The sequence below is a fragment of the Pelodiscus sinensis genome, chromosome 5, assembly GCF_049634645.1.
Source record: "Pelodiscus sinensis isolate JC-2024 chromosome 5, ASM4963464v1, whole genome shotgun sequence".
Taxonomy (NCBI): Eukaryota; Metazoa; Chordata; order Testudines; family Trionychidae; genus Pelodiscus; species Pelodiscus sinensis.
The window spans coordinates 56,398,907-56,425,953 of record NC_134715.1 but is presented as its reverse complement, the minus strand read 5'-3'; the positions used below and the strand labels follow the sequence as shown (position 1 = coordinate 56,425,953).

The following is a 27,047-nucleotide window of genomic DNA, read 5'->3' as shown; positions in this document are numbered from 1 at the left end:
ATCAAGTTTTTCCCAAGGAAAATTGAAAATTTCAATGTTCTAAACAGACCTCATCTATTATATATTTGAGAAAGTTTGTGTGCCTGTTCAAGAGTTCCTCATAAATGGTAAGAGCTAGGATCACCAGATTTGGTATAATTTTCCTCCTAACATAACTTAAAGCAAGGTACGGGTTTGGTTATTCCAGGCACATCCTATTTTCTTTGCATGGGATTGCTTCTCAGAAAACCATACAGAAAAGAGAGGTGAAAGGGGCTGGCGGGGCATCCAACTCCCCTCTCCCCATCTGGGACTGCCCTAGCTAAGAACACCACCACCCCTAGGATGGACAGGGGACTGAAACTCCTCCCCCTCCAATTTCTACAGAAACATTGCTGGCTGTTCCCTTTCATCCCAGAACGAGGGGAAGTTCACAGTTTGCTGCATTTCTCACTCTAGCTGGGGAACATAGGGGGCAGACAAACCTGGACTTGCCCCAACCAGGGAACATGCACCCCTCTCCCAGCTGGGGCTGTCTGAATACTGAACCATTCATTCATATCCCCATCTCTACCCCCACCCCAGAGCAATGATTTACATGAAGCATGTACGTTTTCATTATGTTTTTTGGAAAATAAAAATTGAGTTAAGGACCCAAGGTATATAAATGTACCAGGTTCATTTATATAAACTAGAAGATTTACCCAGTGTTGTTCGGGTCCTTCAGGGCAGGCGGCTGAAGACATCTGTGGGATGAGGAAGGGCTCAGAGCTGGGGGGTGAGGATGTGGGATATACAGGGGATGGCGCTGCCCAGACAGCAACTTCCTGGTGCTTGCCATGACGGGTGAGAAGCTTACTTCCACCTCTGTCCCCTACTGCCCAAATGAGGTTATAGTTGTCCAGGTCCCCGTCTCTGGCCACTTGTTGCCCCCCCTCCTCCCGTGGTCATTACTCAGTATAACTGTACCTGATAGCATTCCCCTCCCTTTCTCTATTATGAAAAAACAAACAATCACATTCCAGGCACAACCAGACCCTGACAGTGCTTTAAGTTATGATAAGAGGAAGCTGTAAACCAAATTTGGTGGTCCTAGCTCTTACCATTTAGGAAGCATTCTTGATCAAACAGACAAACTCTCTAAAATATAATAGATTATATGAGAATCAAAATATTTTTATAACCAAACTTTTTTGGTTCAGACATCTGCTTCAGTGACTCACGTTCTCTTTTTTTTCCTGGAGGCAAGACTCCCTGCAAAGACTACATCTCCTATGAAACCCAACAGTCTCCCCTCTTGGATTGGGAAAGCAGTGCAAAATGGAAGTCCCTGGCTGTGCTGCATCAGGGGAGATATAATCCAGATGGGGAGCCCAGCTATAGAAGAAGTTGGGAGCATTAGGCATGAGATACCATCATAGCAAACCCAGATCAAAATATTTGAGTATTCAGCTAACATATTTCATTTTCAAGCATTCAGTCCTTTGATGAAACTCAGTTTTCTGCAGAGAAACATTTCATGAAAAAAGTTTGTTATTTGAAAACGACATTTTTGCCCAGCCCTATTTCTAATACCCTGTCGTAGAAAAGCACCTCAGAACAGATAGATATTTTCTGGCCTCTGGTCCCCTGCTCATTGCCAGTGGTGCTACACAACCCAACCAGTTGCAATTGGGAGAGGGCTACTTACTTTCTGTTCAGCCTTCCAGCTTCTGCCCCACAAAGAGAGAAAGAGATGGAACATCTAGAAAGGATTGGGTCTACTAATCAGAAAAAAATAAAAGCGAAGGCAGGCGCGTGCAACTCAAACACAACAATGATGTTGTCTAATCCCAATATTCCTAAACTATTCACCACAGCACAACTGGTGGTGGTGCTTTGTGAAGAAATGGCTGGTCACACCAGTCGACAGCTCCTCCTTATTTCACGCTATTGAAGAGAGCAAGAAATGCAAAAAAAAAAAAAACTTTCCTAACTTTACATTTCCATGTAGGCAGCAGCTGTAGTTGCCATAGGGATGTTATGCAATCATAGATGGGACAGGGGGCTGTATTAAAAAAAACCACACTATTAAAATGTGATCCAGGCTCTGAAAAAAGAAAAAGTTTGAGAACCCAGGGTCTGACCTAATTGCAGAATAATTTAAAGTGACAATAAGACTTCTATGATAAATTTGTTAAGTATGGAATACATGTGGAAGCAATTTAATACATACACAGAGAGAAGGAAATATATTAATTTCAAATGTGATGCAATGTGACTTTGTTGTCCAGAAGCAACTGAATGAGGTTAATTTAGCCTGAAATTTTATTATTGTACAATATAACTTTAGGGAAATGTATAAACTTTCTCTAATACTTCTGATTTTACGTTGAACCCAGATGGACAACATCCACTTCCTAAATTTCACATGAGACGCCACTCTACCACATGCAGACAACGCTTTGGCAGCTAGCTGCCAACCAAGACTCAAAGACATATTGAAACAATGCTCCTAGTCTTCTAAATTAGAGCACCACCAGGTACAATCCTTACAATTAGCACCCACTGTCACTACACATATGATTTAAATCAGAGGGCAAATTTGTAGTAGGGGGTGTTCAATTATACTACAAACTGTAACCATGTTATGTTTTAAGTATCTAATAACTGTATGCAGGTTATTTGCCCTTACTTTATATTTAATTTGAAATTTTATGTAACACATTCATGATTTTGCATAGCTGCTAATCCTTTACATATGATTCTAGCAAGAAACATAGCTTAATTAAAATGAAATGTTCTATGTATTAGTATATTCACCTATTTCCCCTTAATAAAATTCTGATAATTTTAGTGTGACCAGAGATATACATCTATTTATCATGCATAATAATAAAATTATGCAGTATTTGTACTGGTTTATGAAGCTACTTTCCAAAATAAGTTGGCAGAAGATATTGGTTCAGAAATGGGTTGTTGTGGCCCTCAGGCACCCACAAATATCCCTTTGTGATCTTAGATGACGCAAGCTACATATATGTTAGTATATTAGTATGAATTGTGGTGTGTATTCTGAGAAAAGTGCCTGTTTGTACCATATGTGCACTTAGTACAGGGGTGGGCAATAAGGCAGTGGCGGTTCACCACGGCTAGTCCCTGGCCGAGCACTGCTGCTTTATTTACCTGAGCTTCCGCAGGTATGGGCACTTGCAGCTTCTGTTGGCCATAGATCATCCTTGCTGGCCTCTGGGAGCTATGGAAGCGGTGCAGAATGGCATACTGCTTCCTACTCCTCCTATTGGCCAGGAACAGCAATCCGCAGCCAAAGGGAGCTGCAAGAACTCTTACCTGTGGGGGCACAGGTAAATACAGAAGCAGTGGCCTGCCAAGAGATAACCCTGGCAAACTGTGTCTTCCTCCCCCTCCCCCCACCCCGGCTGGTTATTGAGAAAGTCTCACACTTCAGTAAGTGCACAAATTTTGCTGAAAGTAAATTAAAGAGATTCACAGTTTTACACGGAAGAGTGATTGTGTAATAACAGGAACCTTTTTACTTAGCAGACCTGCCCTGTCATCCAGATCCTAATTTTATTGGGGGAAAAAAATAGAAATTTTGCCACTGATTTAAATGGCAGAGTTACCTCTGTTCACTTCAGTGTTTAGAACTAAATGATTTTACTGGTGCTTGTCAAACATGGGTTGTAAGTTATTCCAGAAAAAGTTTAGGCAATGAATTTAAAGCAGAAAAGCCTTCATCTATGGATACCTTTTTTCCAGTATAAGAGTGCCTTTTTCTGAATCTACTTCCAAAGCTAGATAAGTTAGTTCGTAAAAAGACACTCTTATAATGGAATAAAGGTACCCACACATGGAGCTCTTCTTTAATTGCTATTCTGGAATAACTCCATGTGCAGATAAATCCTTAGTGGATAAAGTAACGTATTGCTTTTTCCTCATGTCAGTTCTTCAGTGACAGAAAGTTGGATACTATTCCTTACTACGCATCAACAGAATTCTTTACTATCAGACAGACTGTCGCTGGCCCTGCTGTAGTACATGGGAGAGAGGCTCAGGAGCATTTCCCTCTTGTAGGTGCCTTGCCAAAACCAGGACCGATTATAGCTGCTACTCTTAAGGTGGCCTCTATTCTTGTGGACATTCTGCAGTAACAGGTCTCCTCTTCATCAGCCATAGGACCATTTAAAAACACTCAAGGAAATTCTCACTCAAAACTTCATTAGAAGAAGATAAAGCTTCAGGTAATCATCACTGTTGGAGACATCTGCATTTCAAACATTGAAATAGAATAAACAGTATTAAACTTGGCATGTTAAATGATGTACTCTGATCACAGGACCAGCACATGGCCTATGTAGCATTTTAGTCCCATTTAAGCTATGAGGGCCTACGCAGAACTTGAATAGCACAGACTAGTGGCTTTGTGCAAAGGGTCAATTTCATTCATTAGGTAGCACTTTTCATCTGTGTATTTAAAAACATGTAACAAGAGCAGTGGAGCAAGCACAGCTATCCATGTTTTACAGAAGAAGGAACTGAGACTTACAGCAATAAAAGGTTTAATTGAGTGATGGCCATAAATTTTTCATTGACTTCGTCAGGTGTTGGATGAGCTATTTAGGATCTCATTGAAGGACACACAGCAAATCAGTAGCAGAGGTCGGAGGAAGACAACCTAGTTTCAGATTCCTAAGGGTCAGTTCACAGTTGCCACCTACAATGGCGTTACACCAATTATTTTCTGGAATAACGGCATTGCACAAGAGGGTTTTTCTTGTGCAAGAAGGAGCAGTGTAGACAGCTCCTTCTGGCGCAAGAGCATCTTCTCCAAATATGGTGGCTCATTAGGTATGCAAATGAGGCTCAGCGATATTCCATGCTTAGCCTCATTTGCATATTTCTCACGCAAGAAGCCGCAAGTGTAGACGTAGCCTTTGAGTCCCACCCCTGCTGGGATCCCACATTCCTTTAATAAAGAACAAATATTGAGAACAACTGCATCTTCAGCCCAATCAGGCTCAGCAGCATGCTTCTTTCTTGTAGGTACTCCTTGATGCTCAACAATTTGCCCCATCCACTTACTCCCAAGTTCCTGTGTCTCAGAACACATCCCTGACCAGAGGCTGATATACTCCTCTGCTTACCCAGAGATGCAGACAGGCTCATCACAGCTCCTGGCTTCTAGCTCAGCTTGGGAGTAACTAGCCTGCTCCTTTTTCATCTTTACAGCCTTCCTTCAGATTATTTTGGAGAAAACACTTCTCATCTCCTCCTCCAAATAGGCTCATGCAGCTCTTTCTGAGAATCTGCAGCTGGATCTAATAACTAAACCACCTGATCTCCAGCCAACTAGGATCAGCTAAGGTCCATCACAGATGGACCCCTTAAGAGCCAGCAAGTCTGTGACACTCTCTGCTGGGATTTGAATCAGCATCAGACCCAAATCAGGCCAAACCCAATCTTCTGGGTTTTCCTTCATATTCTTAGCATATGCTAGATGATTGTTTTCTTCCATCCCAGGCATTGTGGAGTCCCTGAAATTATTACACCATAAAAAAGCCAAGCATTTGGATTTTGTTCAGTAAAACAAAACCTGCTGAGAACAGTTTTCTGTTTATTGATTTGTCATGCCCCTTTCTAAGCACTACTCTTTTTCTGTCCCTAGCACAGAATGTAGTTCTCAATAGGCTGGAATTCAGCGCTAGAAGGCCAGGCGAGCACTGATTTGTATGTTTATGGACAAGGAACACATATTGGTCATCTATCACTACATGAGAGGTCCTAGGTCTTACCAAATGTACGATCAACCAGAGGCCACAACATGAGAAGGAAAGTTCAGTTTTCTAAATGTATAGGTGCATTTTGGGAATGATTTTTGCCTAGCTGGATCCACATGACGAGGACTAGAGAAGCCAGAAGCACAGGTTACATTGAAATCTCTCTCTCTGCTAGACTATCCAAAAGCAATGAAGAGATTTTCATCCTACTAAAAGTCAAGTGACTCATGATTCCAACTCCAAAATGTGTCTATTGGGAGACTATTTTCCTTGAACTCCTCCTTATTCACCTTTTGTCAGACTACTACACAACACATAAATCTGAAACCCCAAACCACATTCTGATATGGTCTTAACTGTAGTACATGAGACCATCTAATTTCAAAAAATTATAACAGTCTTTCTTTTCACTTTATGAATGCAGTATTAAAGATTTATCATATAAGTATTGGTAAATATCAATGACAACATTTTTAAGTACAACCACTCTAAGTGGATGGTTCCACCTTTATTATGGGCAACATGCATGACATATGTGCAATGGTATGCTAAGCCACTACTCAGACAGTCCCATCTGTTTCTTCAACATTTAAATCTGTCCATTAAAAAAAAGAAATAAGTTTTTAAGTCTTTATGGTCACAAACAAAACTTTCAAAGTAAGCCAATATGGTGATGACTAGCGAAGACAAGCAATGGATCTAAGTCTCATTTATTCCAAGGTCCTTTTACACTGAATGGGCAGTGTAAAGGTCCTTAATGAGGACATTAATTTCCATCTCTACAGTGCAAGAAGAGTATAATGAGGCCCTATTGTAAGTGAGCCCCAGGCACAACATCTTTAAATGAGGCATAGGCTGCCTTAATTGTTCATCTATTGACAGAAATGAAGTTAACACTGAAGTTTATTGGTAAGTCCAAATTTTATAACATGAGACTGTCAATAGGATTCCTTCCCAAGGGCTGGGCCCCAGCATTCCACTCAGCAACATCTAGGTGTTTCCCCCACTAAATTCCAGTCACAAGAGGCTCAGCCTACAGCTAAGCCCCAGATAGTCCCCTCACCACTTTCCAGGCTGGCAATGACCAGAGGAAGGGTAAACACGAACCAATCACCTTCAGAGAGAGCCTGTCAATTTGTGAATCAGTGCTTTCATAACCAAAGTACAGAGGACTGGTCCTCTCAAAAGAGCAGCCAGCCTGCCCATACACCCATTCATCTTTCTTCCCTCAAGAGTTACCAAGGTAGCAGGCAACCAGCCAACTGAAGGGCTCCTACCTTCTATTAACCCCCTTTACCTACACACTAAGGTGGAGAGGAAAGATATGCTCTACCACCAAATGGCCTTGGACTTCCTTTTTAAGTTTCTCTCTTCTGGTCTGACAGATGTGGCAGGGTGGGGCCATCTGAGTCCAGATTAGTTCATTAACTTGTATTTAAGTGGAGGAAAAAGCACTATAAAGAAAGCAAAGTAGAAAGTTTCCTATAGCCCAACGATTGTGGTATACTTAACTTCTTAAAATTAGCAAATAAGCAACCATGATATAAGAACATACAGAATCTTACCCATAATGTAATTACTCAGAAAGAATTTAAATAGATTAAACTAATAGGGCTCTATGGGTACTACTCTAATTACTTTTAGATTATAATAGAGAGTCATGTGCTTCTCCATGGAACTTTTAAATCAAGCTCTGTGAGAGAACAGTATAGAGTCACTCCACTCCAGAAAAAAGTATAAAGGAAACAGCTTGTATGAAGCACCGTTTCTGTCTCTGCCAATGCCAATGAGAAGTGTATGTTTTACACCTGCCTCTCCTGCAGCCTTTTCTAATCACTTCTGTCTACGTTGCTCCCAGGAGGAGCTCAGGAGAGCAGGAGTAAAATTTTTGTGTATTCTCGATTGTGAAATTCACCACTGTTCAGAGAGCCAACACCGGGTTTTTCTACCACACATCTCACTTTAAAATAAATGAAATCTTAGCAGTGGTAGAGAGCAGTACAACTCCATACTAGTAAAGCTTTGCTTAAAACTGGGGGTAAGCTTTGAAAATTACTAAATGTTTGCACTAAAAAAGCCAGAAAGTCAGTGATCAAAGGTCCACTGAAGTCAATTGTTATCTACCCATTGACTTCAATAGGCTTTCAAATAGGCCCAAAAATCAGTTCTTACTGCAGCATTAAACACTGTATGTCATAGCTATGGCTATGTGCAAATGTTCTGACAAGGGACCACACTCAGATTTAGATATACACATGCTGGTCTGATCAGTGGATTTATGTGCACAAGACCCATTAACCCTGAAGGGCCCAGATCCTCAAAGGGTATTTATATGCTTACTGGACATTAATTTCACATGGGCACACAACTAATTACACTTCAGGATAGAGTTTGCTAGTGAACATGTGCCCAGACTTACTCAGCATTCTAATTCAGCTGTTCAATAGTTTCCTCATACCAAGTACTATCTTTTGAAAATGTTAAAGTACAGTCATTTACCTAGCTGGACACATGACTGCAGATTCTAAAAATGCAACCCAAGTATGTCTTCTTGACAATTAGCCTAGAATTATTCCTGAAGACATATTCTTGCTCATCACTGGAAGGTTAAAAATATCACACAAAAATCTTATGAATTTCAAGTGGGCGAGTTATTTTCATGATACATATTTTAAAGTTTATAGGGGGAAACCTCTAGGATTTAATAATGAAAGGTCATGTAACAAACATGAACTCAAACTTACAAGTGTAAAGAATAAAAACAAATGTTTTACTCAGAGAAGTATGGTTTTCTTTTAAACACTTCTTCACATATGATACTAACAAGTTGAACTGATTTTTAAAGTTATTTTATTTTTTAAACAAAATGTTCTTTCCACTCCTTCCCAGATGGCAAAATGTTCACTCAATACAAGGAACTTGGGAGGTTATACAAACAAGAACTTAGTCTGACAATTCTTATAAATTGGCTAATATCCCTCTGCTGCCAATAATCAAGGCTCTACTAGCATTTTAGTTTTCTCCTTTTCCTTTCTCTGAGTAGGTTTCATTCTGCTCAGCTAAATCAGCAGGTTCTCTTTTCTTTCTTTTATTTTAATAGAGCCCTTTCTTCCCTACCTTTTAAAGGAAAGCTTTTCTTTTTCAAATAAAGAGCTTAGAGAGTTTTTTTTTCTCTTGCAGGTGGATTTAGGGATGTGCTTATTTGTTCTCTCTCCTCCCCCAGTATTCTGTCACTTCTCTTCTAAGTAATAATGCACATAGAACGCATCAGCATTAGAACCAAAAAAAGTTGAACAACAGTATGGTATCTAACATGGGGAGATAAATAATTAACACACATGCAAATGTTTATGTTTTTCCCCAGGTTACATTTGATCTAAAGTCTTAAACCCAGGTTTGATATCAGAGATGCCAGAATTCTAGTGTCTGCCACATTCAGAGTTTCTTGACTGTAGTGGAAAGCATCCAAATAAAACAATTCCGCTAATTCAAGCTTCCTCATAGGCTTCTTTATAGGACCTAAAATTACACTGTAAATATTAAAGAGAAAAATTTTTGCAGGGGGACCTCAGGCACCAATGTGTTGGCTCTGCCTCATCCACCATCCTAATTAAAACCATCCTGAGGGGCTAGTTCGTATCTCAGAAGTCTCTCTAGAAACCAAATCTTTGCAAGGCAGTGCAGAGGGTTAACAGGTGAACCAGTGAAAGTGCTTAACTTGTGCCAGGGCTGATATCTGGCACCTCTAGGTGTGGCACTTCATAGCCCCAGAACTTCTAGGCTTGCTGTGTTGGTGGTGAATGTTAAAAAATAATGCTTGAGCCCTGGCACCTCCTTCATTACAAATGAATCATGACCATTGACTTGCTTGGTTATTTTAGTCTGAGAAGAAGACATCACTATATAAAACCATCTGTTTACTTGCTGGTAAGTCATTTTAAATAAATCTACTAAGTTTAATTACTGATGCATTTTTATTACTGCATGCTTCAGCTCAGATCCAAAGGAAAACATTGTTATAAACACATGAGATCTGAATAAATTTAACTTCTGAGATTTCTAGACAAGATTTAAACATAGACGATGAGATTAATTTATGCAGAAGACCAGCATAGATCCTTTGTAGCAATAATTCCCACTTCAGCCCTCAGCATAGGCCTTAAGTGGGGACTTCTGTAATGCATAGGTGTTGTGAGGGCTCTCATTTGAGAGGTGAGTAACACCCAAAGAGAATTGATAACCAGTGAAAACCAGGCTCTGTGAACACCTCCAAAACAAACTTTTTTATATGTACTGTAGAACAGTCCATGTGCTGCACTCTATACAGAATCCCTCTAGCATGCATAGGGAGTAGTCTTAATACAGTCTCTCCCCTTCCCCCCCCCCCCAAAAAAAAATTTTTTTTCACTCCCTTCAATATTTTAGTTAGGGTTGCCAGGTGTCCAGTTTTGAACTGGATAGTCCAGTATTTGAGCTTTCTGTTCAGGAAACAAACTGAGAAAATATAAATGTCTGGTATTTTCTAAATAAGATGTTATGTAGATTGTGATGTAATGTCAAGTGTGTTCGGTATTTTTGTTGAAACCATCTAGCAACCCTAATTTTAGTGACTGTCGTTAATTATAGTTTATGGTAATTTGTACTTTGGTATCAGGCATTTTTCACTCTTCCTAAACTACTGTGAGAACTCCATGGTGTATACACACACACACACACACTTCAAATAGTGGTCCTTTAGCACAACTGCCTGCACTTTATGATCAATATAGTTTTTGTATCAGAAGCCACATGTAGGGAGTGTGGAGTACCAGTTCCGATAACTAGCACATTACCACAACCAATCCCAATAGTTTCCTCAGACCAGTGTACAGACCAATGTGCAGCATACTGCCTATGGAATGTAGCACATAGGAAGTTTTTACCTCCCTGCAGAGCGTAGCCACTGCACAAAGGAGTAAATCAAAATTACACACCACACATGGACCTTAGCCCTTTGACATTTCCCAGTTGGAGTCAGTTTGCTTCATCAAAGTAAGACTGAATTATTTAACTTCCTCTTTTCAGCAGCAGTGACAGAGAGTTTTGAAAGGTCTTGTAATGTCAAGTTCTACAGTGCCTAAGTGACTTAGAAGCCTCATTCCCATTCAACGTTAATGAGACTTAGAGTAGCAAATCATATGGAGGGGGTTAAAATTTCCACCCACAATGAGAGTAATTAATCTGAACGGTGTTTAACCAGCTATTCAGTTAATCTACAATTCTTAAAAATAAATTAAAAAACATTAAAACAGCTTTGAAACTTCCCATTTGTTAGCATTGTCCAACAGGAAAGGGACTCTGTCACTTTACAAATAAGTGTCAATATTAATATATATTAAACAAATACAACCAGATTATTGAATTATGGATTTGAAAAAAGCTAATGTGAACAACCGAAGACATATCCTTGAACCTAGATGAAAAGACAACACTGAAAATGCAAGTTTCAAGTATCTGGATTCCAGAATCCAGGACAAAGAAGGACAAAATTAGTGAGGATAATAAAATCGTCTGGATCAAATGGTGATACGTAAATGGTATGTGACTAGAAGATACTGGTAGAATTGAAACGGAATGTCTTTTAAATGATTAATAGTTAAGTTTATGGCACTGAGCATTATTGGGCAACAAAAAAGAAACATATGCAAAATGATCTGTCCCACAAAAATGTGAACATTGATATGAATGAGTGGTGTAAGGAAGAAAGACTGCAAAAGGAATACAAACTCAGATGGTTTGTCAAGTAACATACAGTCCTGACAACTGTGTGGTTAAGAGTGCAACAAATCAAGATTGAAAGGAAAAAAAGATTGACCTACGTGGTGGGATGTCCTAAAGTAAGGGGTGTGATAGAGTGCATGGCATTGATGACTGCATTTTGGAAGGAGGAGATCTGGACAGCTGACCCGATTTGATGGGATTAATGGAAGGAAGAAGAGAGAGTTACTCACCTTGTGCAGTAACATCTGTTCTTCGAGATGTGTCCCCCTATGGGTGAGCCACTCAAGGTGCTGGGCTCATCCTGGTGCTGCAAAACTGGAGAATCTTCATCAGCAGTAGCCCTGCTGGACCGCGCATGCGTGCCTGCTGCCTCGCGCCGCTCAGCTGAGTGCAGTCCAGCCCCGTCAGTTTCCTCACAACCGGGAGCATCTGAAAAAGAGAAAACAGAAGCTCTGGAGCAGGGAGGAGGGAGGGACATGGAGCACCCACGGGGATACACATCTCGAAGAACAAACGTTACCGCACAAAGTAAGTAATTCTCTCTTCTTTGTCAAGTAGTGTCCCTGAGGAAGCTCCACTCAAGGTGAGACTTAGAGTAGTAAGTGGTCCAATGCTATACATGTGCTCCGGACTTATGGCCTCTACGCTATGGACAGAAGAGTGTGGGCCACCTCTGAGTCGCTCGTCAATATTTTTGTGAGGGCATAGTGTCTGGCGAAGGTAAGAGCAGATGCCCAAGTTTCTGCACGGCATATGTCCTGCAGGGATACCCCCTTAAGGCTATCAAAATTACTGTTGCACCCTCCAATGTTATCTTCTCCAGCAACTTCAGAATGAGAGGGATACGAGGAAAGGCGTAGAGCAGGTGGTGATGACTCCTGTCGAGCAGGAAGGCATCCCCCATGGAATCTGTGCCAACGTCAGCTCGGGAGCAATAATGATGGCACTTTCTGTTGTGACGGGTGGCGAAGAGGTCTATACTGGGGAACCCCCAGAGTTGGAAGGGATCGTGTACGACTTCATTATGTAACTCCCATTCATGCTGGGGAAAGAAGTGCCTGCTGAGGGTATTGACAATGACATTGTCCTTGCCGGGAAGGTATGATGCGGTAAGGGTGATACCATGCCGAATTGCCCAGTTCCACAAACGTATGGCCTCCGTGCAGAGGGGGCGTGAGCGCGCGCTGCCTTGCAGGTTGATATAATAAACTGTGAATATGTTGTTGGTGAGAATCTGGATCGTAAGACCTCGGATTATGTGGAGGAAATACCTGCAGGCGTTAAATACTGCTCGTAATTCAAGGAAGTTTATGTGCTGCAGGGATTCTTGGGGCATCCAGAGTCCCTGAGTCCAATGCTCCTGCAAATGGGCACCCAGCCGAGCAAGGAAACATCCGTTGTGATCTGCAGTGAGGGCTTCTGTCCATGAAAGGGGACCCCTGTTAGCATATTCTCAGGATTGTCCCACCATGTTAGTGAGGTCCTGATGTGTTTGGGAATAGAGACTGTTCTGTTTTTGCTGTGTACACCCAGCATGTAAATAGTGAATAGGCAATGCTGGAGGGTGCGGATGTGGAGCTTTGCGTATGGCACCACGTGTGGTGGCAGCCATATGCCCCAGCAGCTGTATACAGGTAAGTATGCGGGATCTGAGAAAAATTGATACAGTCTAGACCAAGTCCTGGATCAATTGGAACCTCTTAGTGGGTAAGTATGCCCTTGTGGTCAGTGAATCGAGTCTTGCACCAATGAATTCTAGGCCGTGACTCAGCATCAGAGAGGACTCTTCTAAATTGATTATGAGTCCCAGAGCTTTGAACACTGTCGTGGTAGTGGCAACCGCCCATGTAGCCTCGTCGAGGGTGAGAGCCTTTAATAGACAATCATCTAGATATGGGAAAATCATGATGTCTAGGCGTCGAAGGTAAGCCGCCACCACCGCCAGGGTCTTGGAAAAAACTCGTGGCACTGCTGAAAGTCCGAAAGATAACACTCGATATTGGTAATGGTCTGTGCCCACCATGAACCGAAGGAATTGTCTGTGGGCCAGATGTATTGTTATATGAAAATAGGCATCCTGTAGATCGAGGGACGCGAACCAATCCCCTTCGTCGAGAGCTGGGATGATAGAGGCTAACATAACTATTCTGAATTTTTGTTTCAGCAGGTGACGGTTGAGCCGGCGTAGGTCCAGGATAGGTCTCCAACCCCCTGACTTCTTCTGGGTGAGGAAGTACCAAGAGTAAAACCCCTTCCCGCAAAACTGAGTTGGCACCCTCTCCACTGCTTCTATGGTAAGCAGACGAGAGACCTCTTGCTGTAGAAGAGTCTCATGAGAGGGGTCCCTGAAAAGGGACAGGGAAGGTGGAGAGTGGGGAGAGATTGAGTTGAAAGGGATGACGTATCCTGAAGTGACTATGTCGTGGACCCAACGGTTGGTGGATATAAGAGACCAATGCTGTTGATAAGGCCTCAACCGATGATGGAATAAACCTTGCACATTGTGTAGAGCCTCCGTCAAAGGGGTCATGCACATTCCCTCAATCAACACGTCAAACTTGCTGCCGGCCCTGCTGGTGGATGGGCACTTCGTTAAATTGTTGCCGTCATTTTTGCAGACGTTGTCTCAGCCTCTGCTGCTCGTATGGTCTAGCACAAGGTGTCGCATAAGAGAAGGGCCTCTGTTTGTTGTAGGGCATGTATCTCTTGCATCTGTACAGAGGCGTGTACATCCCCAGCATTCTCACGGTCGTGCGGGAGTCTTTGCCCGAGTGAAATACCTGATTGGTGTATTGAACAAAGAGCGACTGGCGGTCAAAAGGTAAGTCTTCGACCTTGGTTTGTAGGGTTTTGGGACAGCAGCTTGATGCAACCAAGATGCACGACACATGACTACAGCTGTAGCAGTGTTTCGAGCTGCTGCGTCGGCCGTGTCAAGCATGATCTGCAATGCTGTTCAAGCTGCTGTGTAGCCCTCCTGTATTACCATCTTTAGAATTTAGAGTCCGGCAAATGTTCTAAAAGAGGGACTCATTTTGAATAGTTGTCGAAATCGTGATTCGTCACATAATTACACATTCTGAGGGCTGAGGTGGCGGAAGAATATACTTTTCTGCCTAAAATGTCTAGACCCTTAGCCTCTTTGTCATTTGAGGTGTTTTTGGTTTGTGTCGTCTTTGACCTCTGTTGTGCGGTGTCCATGATGAGGGAATTGGGCTGGGGGTGGGTAAACAAGAACTCCAGACCCTTCTGGCTTATGAAATACTTCTTATCCGATCATTTATTGGTTGGTAAAGAAGTAGCTGGAGTCTTCCAGATGTCATCAGCAATCTCCTGAATGGCGTCATCAAAAGGAAGTGCCAGCTTTGATTTCTGAGAAGATTGTAAATTCTTCAGGAAATGGTGCTGTTTTTGCTGCACATCTGTAGTTTGAATGTCCTGAGATTGAGCAACTCTCTTAAAAAACTCCTGAAACTGCTTATGATCTTCTGTCGGAGACAATTCCCTGGGAAAACTGCATCGTCTAGCAACGAAGATGAGCGGTTGACAGGGGAATCGGGGCTCTGTTGTTCCTGGCATGGAGTGTGGTTGTCCTCTTGTTTCTCGTGGCTAGGGACTGAGGTACTGTTCTTCGCAGGAGTTGGTGGAACTGCAGAAGGGGGTGGGAAATCTAATGGTGCACAAGGTGGAGACACCAGCCGACTGGAACGTGGAGATCATGAACGCGGGTACTGTCTGCTGACTGAGGAAGGGTGGTCGTCATAATAATGGTCATAATATCGTCTGTGATGGTATGACCCCAGAGAGTATCTTGGAGAATACCCTCTTGGTGCTCCGTATTGGTGTGAGTATGTTGAGGGTCTTGAGGACCTTGGTAAAATAGATCTCATGGAGTAGCGAGATGGAGATCGAGAATAGTGAGCTCGATAATGCCGTCATGATGGTGAGTGACGAGGTGACCTGTCTCTGGTGGATGTATAACGTTCCAAACCCCTAATCATTTTAGTTGTCCTTTTCTGAACCCTTTCCAAGGCCAAAATATCTTTTTTGAGGTGAGGAGACCACATCTGTACACAGTATTCACACAGTAGTCACACACTGGCTACCTTCCAGTCATTAGCTATGGAAGCCAATTTAAAGGATAGGTTACAAACCACAGATAATAGCTCAGCAATTTCCCATTTGAGTTCTTTTAGAACCCTTGGATGAATGCCATCCGGTCCTGGAGATTTGTTAACATTAAGTTTTTCTATTTGTTCCAAAACCTCCTCTAATGACACTTCAATCCGGGACAGTTCCTCAGATTCATCACCCACAAAGGACGGTGCAGATTTGGGAATCTCCCTAACGTCCTCAGCCATGAAGACTGAAGCAAAGAAATCATTTAGTTTCTCCACAATGGCTTTATCGTCCTTGATTGCTCCTTTTATAGCTCGATCATCTAGGGGACCCACAGGTTTTTTAGCAGGCTTCCTGCTTCTAATGTACTTAAAAACATTTTGTTATTTCTTTTTGAGTTTTTGGCTAGCTGTTCCTCAAAATCTTTTTTTGCTTTTCTTATTACATTTTTACACTTGATTTGACAGTGTTTATGTTCCTTTCTATTTCTCTCACTAGGATTGGACTTCCACTTCTTAAAAGATGCCTTTTTGTCCCTCACTGCTTCTTTTTCATAGTGGTTAAGCCACAGTGACTCTTTTTTAGGTCTCTTGCTACGTTTTTTAATTTGGGGTATACATTTAAGTTGGGCCTGTATTATGGTGTCTTTAAAAAGTTTCCATGCAGCTTGCAGGGATTTGGCTCTAGTCATTGTGCCTTTTAATTTCCGTTTAACTAACCTCCTCATTTTTGTGTAATTCCCCTTTTTGAAATTAAATGCCAGAGTGCTGGATTGCTGAGGTGTTTTTCCCACCACAGGAATGTTAAATGTTATTATATTATGGTCACTATTCCCAAGCAGTCCTGTAACGGTTATCTCCTGGACCTGATCCTGCACTCCACTCAGGACTAAATTGAGAATTGCCTCTCCCCTTGTAGGTCCCTGTACCAGCTGCTCCAAGAAGCAGTCATTTAAGCCATTGAGAAATTTTATCTCTGCTTCTCTTCCTGAGGTGACATGTATCCAGTCAATATGGGGATAATTAAAGTCCCCCATTATTATAGAGTTCTTTATTTTGGTAGCCTCTCTAATCTCCCTCAGCATTTCAATGTCAGTATCTCTGTCCTGGTCAGGTGGTCGGTAATATATCCCTACTGCTAATTTCATATTATTGGAGCATGGAATTACTATCCATAGCGATTCTATTGAACATGTTGATTCTCTTAATATTTTTATTTCATTTTATTCTACATTATCTTTCACATACAGTGCCACTCTGCCACCCACCCGGCCTGCTCTATCCTTTTGATATATTTTATATCCCGGTATGATTATGTCCCACAGATTTTCCTCATTCCAGTGATGCCTATTATGTCAATCTCCTCCTTTAATACGAGGTACTCTAGTTCACCCATCTTACTAGTCAGACTCCTAGCATTTGTGTAAAAGAACTTTAAAAATTTGCCACTGCTTATTTGTCTGCCCTTCCCTGATGCATTGGATTCCTTTATATGCGGTTGTTTGTCTGCTCTCGCCCATGGTTTTTCCTCTTCCCTCCTCTCTTTTTGACTACAGCTTAGAGACTCTCTATCAATGGATTCTCCTCTAAGAGAAGTCTCCATCTGATTTATGTGCATCTCCGCACCAATTGGCTTTCCCCCATCTCTTAGTTTAAAAACTGCTCTATGGCCTTTTTAATGTTTAGTGCCAGCAGTCTGGTTCCACCCTGGTTTAGGTGGAGCCCATCCTTCCTGTATAGGCTCCCCCTCTCCCAAAAGTGTCCCCAGTTCCTAATAAAGCCAAACCCCTCTTCCCTACACCATCATCTCATCCATGCATTGAGGCTCTGAAGCTCTGCCTGCCTACCTGGCCCTGCACGTGGAACTGGAAGCATTTCCAAGAATGCCACCATAGAGGTCCTGGATTTCAGTCTCTTTGGGTATGTCTACACTACCCCGCTAGTTCGAACTAGCGGGGGTAATGTAGTCAACCGCAGTTGCAAATGAAGCCCGGGATTTGAATTTCCCGGGCTTCATTTGCATGAAGCCGGCCGGCGCCATTTTTAAATGCCGGCTAATTCGGACCCCGTGCCGCATGGCTACATGCAGCACGGACTAGCTAGTTCGGATTAGGCTTCTGTACACCTAGGCGTACAGCTAGTTCGGTACTGGTATTGGGTTCTTGGAGCGGGCAAGATTTGGGGCCAAGACGCTGCACCCTTGCCTGTCTTCTCAATGGGATGCCTTGGCAGGACGCCAGAGGTATGTAAATGAGCCCAATCGAAAGTGCAAATGAAGCGGAGATTTAAATATCCCACGCTTCGTTTGCATATTCGCATCCGAGCGCTGTTTTGATAAAGGGTGTTTCGAAAGTGAAACTGCAGTCTAGAAATGGTTTTTTCGAAAAAAAAACAACCCTTTTTTGAAAGATCCCATACTCCTGAAAAAATGAGTACGGGATCTTTTGAAAAAGGGTTAATTTTTTTTTTTTTTTTAGGAAGAACTGCATCTAGACTGCAGTTTCACTTTCGAAATACCCTTTTTCAAAACACCGCTTGGATGTGAATATGCAAATGAAGTGCAGGATATTTAAATCCACGCTTCATTTGCACTTTTGATTGGGCTCATTTACATCCCTCTTTCGAAAGAGGGATATAGTCTAGACATAGCCTGAGTGATCACTGTACACCTTGAGTGCAGAATCCAGTCACAGTACAATCTTGCATAAGTTACCAGGAATGATTCCTTGCACTCTTGGATCCTTCCTTCCCCTCCCGACAAGAACATTATGTACCTTGCACACTGTGTCTGTGCATTTGGGGCTAATCCTGCAATGCTTATTGTTTTGAGTTGTCCTATATCGCTTTCCTAATTCCACTGAATTCAGGGGGGAATAGATTCCTGAGTAAAGATTAATCAAATGAGTAAAGGCTGCAGAATCAGTCCCATATTAATATATACTTCTGCAAGGGTGCTAGGTGCTTCACAAAAGTGAGTCCCTGCTCAAAAGAATTTATCCACAAACTGTACCATGTGAGTGAACTCTGGGTTAAGCCTCACTGACTGTAATGGGATTCTGCACTGGTGTAGGGCCTAAGTGTGCAGTCACAAGGCTTGTCCAGAGTGCCTGCAGCTTTAAGAGCTGACAGGAGACAGGAACTATAGAGTTCTGATTACTTTGGACGGAGTATCCACCAGAGTACCTGTTATTTCCTGAAGGGCCTCTTCTTTCGAAAAAAAAAGCCTCTGCTGTGTCCCCACACACTTTTTTCCGAAAGAACTCTTTCAGAAAAAGGTGTTCTTCCTCATAGAAAGAGGTTCACCACTGTCAGGAAAACCTCCCCATTCTTTCGACTTTCTGTCAAAAGAACGCAATAGCAGTGTGGACGTAAGAGAAGTTTTTCCAGAAAAACAGCTGTTTTTCTGGGAAAAACCCTGCAGTGTAGACATACCACTAGTGGGTGCTGGCAGAGTCCATGCAGCCAGGTGTTGCATGACAGGCTAGAGTGACATAGATTTACACCTCAGCTTGCTCTGCACTAAATTGAGGGCTTGTTTATATGGTAATCAGGCAGAGCTGGAACCTGAAACCCAAGCTAGTGCCCTAACCATCAGGCTCTAGAGTGTTTCTTTCATTGATGCTGATATGACTCCTGGTATAATGAAATAAAAGTGTACCAGTCAGTTGTAATTACAACTTTCTGAAAAACATTTTCCATATGCTATAATGTGCAGTGTAGCATGCTGCATGAAAAAAATACTTGCCCACTAAAGTCTGAATGTTTGTGTTTTTATGGTTTAAGGATGGCATTTCATTCTTATCCCTCTATATAAGGCAGACATGTTGTCTGGGCTCTAAAACCATTGGGATATCTTACAGAAAGATCATACATAATAAAATAGTACCAAGGCACAAGAGTGAGCAAAATATGAAGCTTTAGCCTTAAGTCTCAGTTTCCATTCTTTCATGCCTTAATGTTATTTGAACTGTATATATTTGAGATTTAATATGTAGCAGTATTTCTTCACCTGACCCAGATCTTCGTATTTATGCTTATAAAGTTTCCCTTATTGTCTAATCAGTTTAGTTATTTTTGCTAAATTTATGTGCAGGTGATAGAGCCAATTTGTTACATAGTCATTTAACAATAAAAATTATGCCTAGTTTGAGTTGTCCCAAGCGTGCACTAATTCCATCCTTTTGAGACATTCTTTACAAAGTGAATACTATGTTATTAAGCATTTGATTAGTATTATAAAAGCTAGAGATGTGGATTAGTGAACTATCTAATTGTGTGACCTATTTTAATTTTTTTAAGCATATGAGGGATTTCGTTTTCAGTCTGGACATGGGGAAAGAAAAGTTAAACCCCTGAGGCACTCTGATCTGCCAAAAATTTAAGCTGTTTAGTTCTGATCAAGCTTTAAAATTCTGTGGCTGGCCACACTCTGTGCAAAGACACAGCGAGCAGCTCAGTGACCAGCTTCCATTTGGGGCAAAAGTGGCCAAGCAAAATACTCAGTTTGTTATTGTTTCATAAATAATCACCATCAATGTTTAGAATATAATCAGAAAGGAATGTTGATATACAAGAATCAGGACACATGGCTTATGTTAGAGGTTCCTGCTGTCAAAAATGCAGTGGAAGTCTAATATTGAAGAATATGCAATTTCCATAAAATTACAAGTTCAATAGGGCCTTAATTATAAATGTATCATATACATACTCATTACTTGTGCACATCACATATGCATTCATCTATGTGATAGTAGTTCAGCAATTGATCTTCACTGAAAGCAGATGCAAGTCCATATTATATATTCATACTAGAAAATTAACCTGGTGTTGCTCAGATCCACAACTCAATGTCTTGTTTTTTGGAAAACATGAATATGTGCATGAGTGTTTCAGTCTGCAGGCTGCCCCAGGGAGAGAGGATGACTCCAGCCCTCTGTCACTGCGGCAGCTTGGGGGCCAGGTGAGAAGAGCCTCTCCATGGCTCCTGCAGCTCCAGTAGACTCAGCCAGGGGAGAGGTGAATGTCCTCCAATGGGGGCAGGTCCATCTGCCCCCAGTGCTCTCCAGATAGAGTGAGGAATGGAGTGAAGAATGTAGCAAACTGTGCACTTGCCCCTTGCTCCCTGATGAAGAGGAACAGCCAGCAATGTCCTTGGATGAATCGGGGGCAAGTGGGAGCTTCACACACACCCCCCCACAAACATATACATACCCTGCCTAAAGGATGCTTTAGGGGTAGGATATTCTAGGCTGAGGCAGTCCCAGGCAGGGGAGACTCACTCAACCAGCACCTTTCACCTACCTGGTAATTGTCTCTTTTCTGTGTAGTTTCACATTCGGTGATCCTAGGTCTTACCATTTAGAAGTTCTTGAACAAAAAGGCAGACCCACAGACAGAAACTCTATTATACCGTAAATATACACATTCACTAAACGGAATAGGAGGCAGCATAGTCCAGTGGCTAGGGTACTGGACTAGGAGTCAAGAGACTTGAAATTTGGCTCTATTACTGATCTCCTGTACAAATCCCTTCACCTCACTGCTTTAGTTTCCCTTTTAAGGGTGGCGCCAACAATACCTATTTTCCTATATAAATTGCTTTAAGATCTATGGATTTACATGAAAGCTAATTATTAACATTCAAATGCAAAATATTATTTATAATCATAACTAAATATAATCGTAACACTAAACAGTATGTATACTGCAGATACATCTACATTAATTGTTATGCTTCTGTGAAATCGTAAGAAAGGTGTAAGTGGGGAAGCAGTATATTTTTGTACTGCTTGACAAGAACCCCCAACACAGCCTGCTGCACAAGAAATGGAAGGAGCATTCATCATGAACCAAATGAACATTAATCTTGTATTTCATTCAACTTATAGCCGGCAACACTTGCCAACTTTTTCAGGGTGCTATCTTTCTCTAAGTGAATTCTAAACTAGAAGTGTTTTTGTCAGGTGAAAAATCTTGGATAGCGTCTGTTTGTCTAGTCTGCCAGAGTGAGTTATAACATCCTGCAGTATATTCTGGTTATTTATTTAACTCTACATTAATCTGTTTTATGAACAAACAAAAATGTTTCAATCGTATTTCAATGGAAATGACATTAATTATAATTGCATACTCCCCCACCCCGCTCAGGCACAGTAATTCATAGATAAGTGATTAAGGCCAGGAGTACCTTCAGAAATAGCTCCTTTAGGAAGAGAAAAAAAAACAGTTGGTAACCCATCCTTTCATCTCTTTCATAGAATACTAGAACTCTAAACCTCTAGAGGTCCTCAAGTTCAGTCCTCTGCCCTCATAGCAGGACCAAGCACCATACAGCGGGAGTGGCCGAGCCGCATGCAGCTCTTTGCTTAATGAAATGTGGCTCTTGGTAGTTCTGAGCCACGTGCCGAGAAGGCTCATGGCCAGCCGCTCTGCACACATGCTCCAACGCCTTTATTTAAATGTGAAATAGAAGTGTATGTCTGATTTTCAGTGGTCTTAGTATCTATTGTCTAAGTCTATTGTCTTAGAATCGGATACAAAACCCACTCAAATCAAGGGGAATCTTTCCATTTTCTTCAATAGGTGTTGACAGTCCTTTGTGAGCTATCATTTTAGTAAAATGCACAGCACTAAATTCTGGATTTGGTGAATTAAATCTATATACCTAACCATTTTTGATGATAGACTAGAAATTGTATCAGACACTTGAAATGTGATGTAGTTATTCCTTCTTTGGAGGGTTGGGGGAGTCTTTTGGAGAATGTGCAAAGAAAAGAGAAAGCTGGTTCTCAGGATGAATAGAACAATTCAAAATAAGCAGACAATTAAACCAGATGATTTATTAATTGTAATGTATTTTCATAGCTGTATAATTTCTGTTACATTAACTTTTCTGGTTCAACATACGCTCCTGTCATAACATTTTGATTATTCAACAACTCAAAGAGAATATCATTGCAGTAATTTTGGTTTATGTTCCATGACTGTTTTCTGACGCTATACTCTTGAAGATTGTGTATGACTATATTATTGAGTTATTACCTACCAATGCCATTAATCACTGTGACAGACAAGAAGCAGCTCTGTTCACATGCTCTGAACTGGAACATCAAATAGTCCCATTGCTAATGAGGATCATGACAACCAGAAATTAAATTTAAAAGCCTCTGTTTATTCCCCTCTTTTAAAATTCTTTTTCTTTGCCCTGTCTTTTCCTTGTCACCAAATGTGGTAGTTAAACATTAGGCAGCTCCTTGTGGAATTCTGTTAAAGAGTTTCTTGTTGACAGACATATTATAATGATGATAAATGATGGACAAGAAAGTGGCCATTAAACTGTTATTACCCAACTGTAGAACTATAAAGTACATACAGGTTTTCTGTAGATGTAGCTTTTCATAGGCAAGGAAGAGGCAGTGATTCAGAACACAAAACGTAAATCATTTATGATGTAATACTGACCTGTATGATGCCTTGGAAGTGCTAAAGGAGCATTAACTTTCTTTAAGAAAAAAGCTTTGTTCTCACTTGCCATATGAAAGCCTGGCTTACTTTCTCCATGTTTTTTCTGAATAAATTAACTCCCATATTACTTGATACCACAAAGCAACCCGTCAAAAAGATGCATGCCTATTTTCTTTAATTTGGCCATGTAGCCAACCATTTGAATTCATTAATGGTCTGGTCCTGAACCTTTGAGGTCAACAGTGGTTTTGACTCCAAGGAAGGTAAGATCATACTCCAAACACTCTTTTAAATTACAGCTTTAAGCACCACATTTAAGGATTAAACTGAATCCTATCTGCTTGTTGCAAGAAGTGTGCAGATAAATAAGAATGTCATAAATGTATAACCAACATTTGCAGTCCATATGCATATACAGCTTCCATGTGGGGGGAGAGAGTTGAGTACTTAGCAAGACCAGAAATGAAGACATTCCTCTAATAAACAAACTTTACATATAAGTGATTAAATAATGTATTTTTAAGAAATAGCAAAAAGCGAAACTCTTTAACAGAGACTTCTCTTTGCCTGTCCTATTTATTAGATTCGAATATTTTATAAGCAGAGCTGGTATATTTTAAAAAGTTTGTAAAAGATATGAAATTTTGGGTTTTTTTCTGATTTTCAGGGTTTCATCAAAACAATTATCAAAGTGTTTTACTATAAATGAGATACCTTACACTTTTGATAACAGTTCTGGTTATGTTTTCAATAAAAAAAACTAGTAGGTGTCATGAGCATTTTCACAGTTCTGGGGGTCAAATTTTTCTCAAACTTTTATTTTAAAAAGTCATTTTTCCCCACAATCAAAGTTGTCTACCAGGTCTACAGTATTATATTGAAACATGCAGGTTTCCCTCTCATTTAGTCATGCTATTATCTTGTAATTCACTTTCTGCCTCATTCCACAATCATTTCAAAGAGCTGCACTTCAGCAGCAGATATTTTAAATGTTATTTCTGCAGATGTTAGCACTCAGACAAAACAAGTTTAGAGAAAGATAACAGAAGTATTTCTCTACCTTAAACTGAGTGTTTATTCAACTGCAGTAACACAGGGAGAAGAAAAGGATGTTTTATGGCAGTGAAAATATTTCAGTAATAGTAATTTTCATTCACCTATCATTTTCTATATGGAGATAAACGTGTCTTCCAGATATTGATTCAACCCATGCTATTTACCCAAAGGTGGACTGGATAATGGACTCTGCTAGGACACTAATAAAAAGAGCCAATTCAGAAAGAACCACATGGAGGAAAAAGTGAACAGTTGCTGATATCTTCCATACCCATAAAACCTGCACGTGTTTGGAAGACAAAACATAGAGAAAAAAACTGAAGCTTAATTTTAATAAAAAAATTACAACAATCCAACTGTGTTGTGCAATTGTGGTGGACTGAAGTCTTTATGGTACCATATGTTCAGAATGTTAAAGAGTATGTAATTTTTGACTGGATATTAGAAAAATGCCTTAAAACAATGGCCAAAATAAGGATGTTTTCATCCAGAGTTTGACTAATCAATGCATTACATCTAACTCTGCCTGCCAAGGGCCTAATCCTACACTAAATCATTGAACATATTCCCACTGATTTCAATGGGCACTGGATCAGTCCCTAAATTTGACATCAGAGAGGGGTTCAGAACTCCATCTGCACGGTATCACCCATCATTGCTCTGCCCTCTCTCCACACTCACACCACCCCCAACTCACTCCCGGGACCGGTATCCTCTTTGGGACACTGCCCTCCAGCAATGCCCACCACACTGGAGTCTCACCCCCTTCCAGGGGTATCAGCAGTCTGTATCCCCACATCTGCCACTGGCCAACTTCAGTGTCAGTTGAGCCCCTCAGCTCTGGGACAAGTCACAGCCCATAAAGGCCACTTCTCAGGGTTGATTATTGCAGTGCAAAGCAGGCCCAGGCCCACTCACTGCTCTGGGTCCCAGACCAGGGACCTTCTGGCCTGCCCTCCTCCTCTACTGCCTTTGGTTCCCTTGGCCACTTTCCCTATGATTCTTGCACCTTCCTGACTTGCATCAAGACCATCAGCCTGGCAGTTGTCAGGCTGGAGCCTTACTCTCTCTAGCTCCCCTGAACCTGCCCAGCACTGCTTTCCCTAAGGCAGGGGTAGGGAATGTCAGGCCTGGGAGCCGGAGCCCAGGGTCTGGCCCCCGAGGCTCAGCATTGGGGAGCCTATGCTGGTGTTCCAGCCCTCTAGGCCCTCACCTGCAGGGCTGGAGCACACAAAATCTATTAGCCTGGGCCCCCTAGGCTGTGGTGTGGAAGGGGAATGTGGGGAGTGTCTTTCTCCTTCTCATTCAGAGGCTTCTCACTTTGCTTTTCAGTTGTGTGCAGCCTCCGACTGATTTTTCTGTGGGTCAGCGGCCCCCCAAATCAAAAAAGGTTCCCCACCGCTGTTCCAAGGTGCCTCTCTGGGAACCAGTCTGCTGTCTGGACCTAACTGCTCTCTGCTCTGCTAAGCATCACCTTATATACAGGGCTGCCCCCAGCAAGCTGCTCTATGATAAGCTTCTTCTAAGCCCATTTCCTGGTTAGCTGGGGCTCTGCACAGACTCCCTCCAACCTGTTTTAACCCTTCCCTGCTGGAGTGAGGCAGGCACTCCCCTTCAAATACTCATTAGTTACTTAACAAGAAGCTATGTAATTATCAAGAGCTAGAACCATCAAATTTACTATGCAGCTTCCTCTCACCCTAACTTAAAGCCAGGTCATGGTTTGGTTGTGCCAGGAAAATGGGAAGTACCTGAAATGGGATTATATTCCATAACATGGAAAGTGAGGGCACTGATTGGAGGGAGAGCTATACAACAGAGAGACCACTGGGAGCAGCACTACCAGCAGGGGAATGGACAGCTAGGGATGGGCCTTGCCACATTACTGGCCACTGGATGAAGTTAGTTGCCACCTTGTCCCAAACAATGCCAGGAAATGGGAGGGAGGCCCCCCCAAAGGCCCATCATCGTAGACCCACACCAGGACCACCCCGGCCCCCACTAAGTAGATGCTCCCCAAAGAGAAGCCAGTGCCAGAAAACATGGCCACCTCCCCCAGAGGAGAGGCTGGGAAATGCCCCTCTGAGGAGAGCCCTTCCCAAGGACATGCCGGGGCTAAGGCCCAACCCTGAACCAGCTGTAGGTGGGGAGGCAGCTGCAGGCTAGGGCCAGTCCCTAGAGCCCAGTCTCCTGCAGGGTGGGGGGAGGCAGCCAGAGTCCAGAGCCACCTCTGGAACGTCCCCTCCCTCCCTCCCTCCCTCCCTCCGCCCCCCCGACCAGCTGCAAGGGGACTGAGCTGCCCACCCCCTGCCTTGACTCCAACATCCTCCACCCCATGCCCTGAATCCTTCATACACCTCCCTGCCCCCTGCCTTGGCTCCTGCATTCCCACCCTGTACTGTGATTCCCCCCAAACCCTGCCTTGACTCCTCCACCCATTGCCCTGTGCTCCCCCACCTTCTATCCCCTGCCCTGATTCCTGCACCCTCCCACCCCCTGCCCTGAGCCCCATCATTTAAATAAAGCATGTACATTTTCCTTTTAACTTCCAAAAAAACAAGCCATTACTCCAGTTAAGGACCTGGATAACGCTTGGTAAATCTGCTAGTTTGTTTATAGGGAAAAGAAGGTGCATGAATCAAGAACATACCAGTTCAAAAATATTTGGGAAAGTACAAAAACATTTTGTTTATAGGAACTGAGTAGCAAAGTGAAGACTTAACTGGATAATCTATTCAAAAAATCACAATGCTATTTAACTAGAACAGAGTGTTACTGAGTCACTCAATCTTGTGCTGTTTGTCTAAATAGCAATGCAGTGACTGCTAGATCGCAGTTGTTCAGAAGTTGCTCTTGAGCCCAGAGCAATCCCTGCTGAAACCAGACACAAGCC

The 27,047-nt window shown here is 42.1% G+C and overlaps 1 long non-coding RNA gene across 1 annotated transcript in view; it reads right to left on the bottom strand.

The window, feature by feature from the left end:
• Positions 1–27,047, bottom strand: part of LOC142829603 (uncharacterized) — a 301,783-nt gene that overhangs the window by 207,395 nt on the left and 67,341 nt on the right. Inside the window, exon 6 of the long non-coding RNA XR_012904172.1 lies at positions 11,747–11,945. This is a non-coding gene — a long non-coding RNA (uncharacterized LOC142829603). The remainder of the gene's footprint in view (positions 1–11,746; positions 11,946–27,047) is intronic.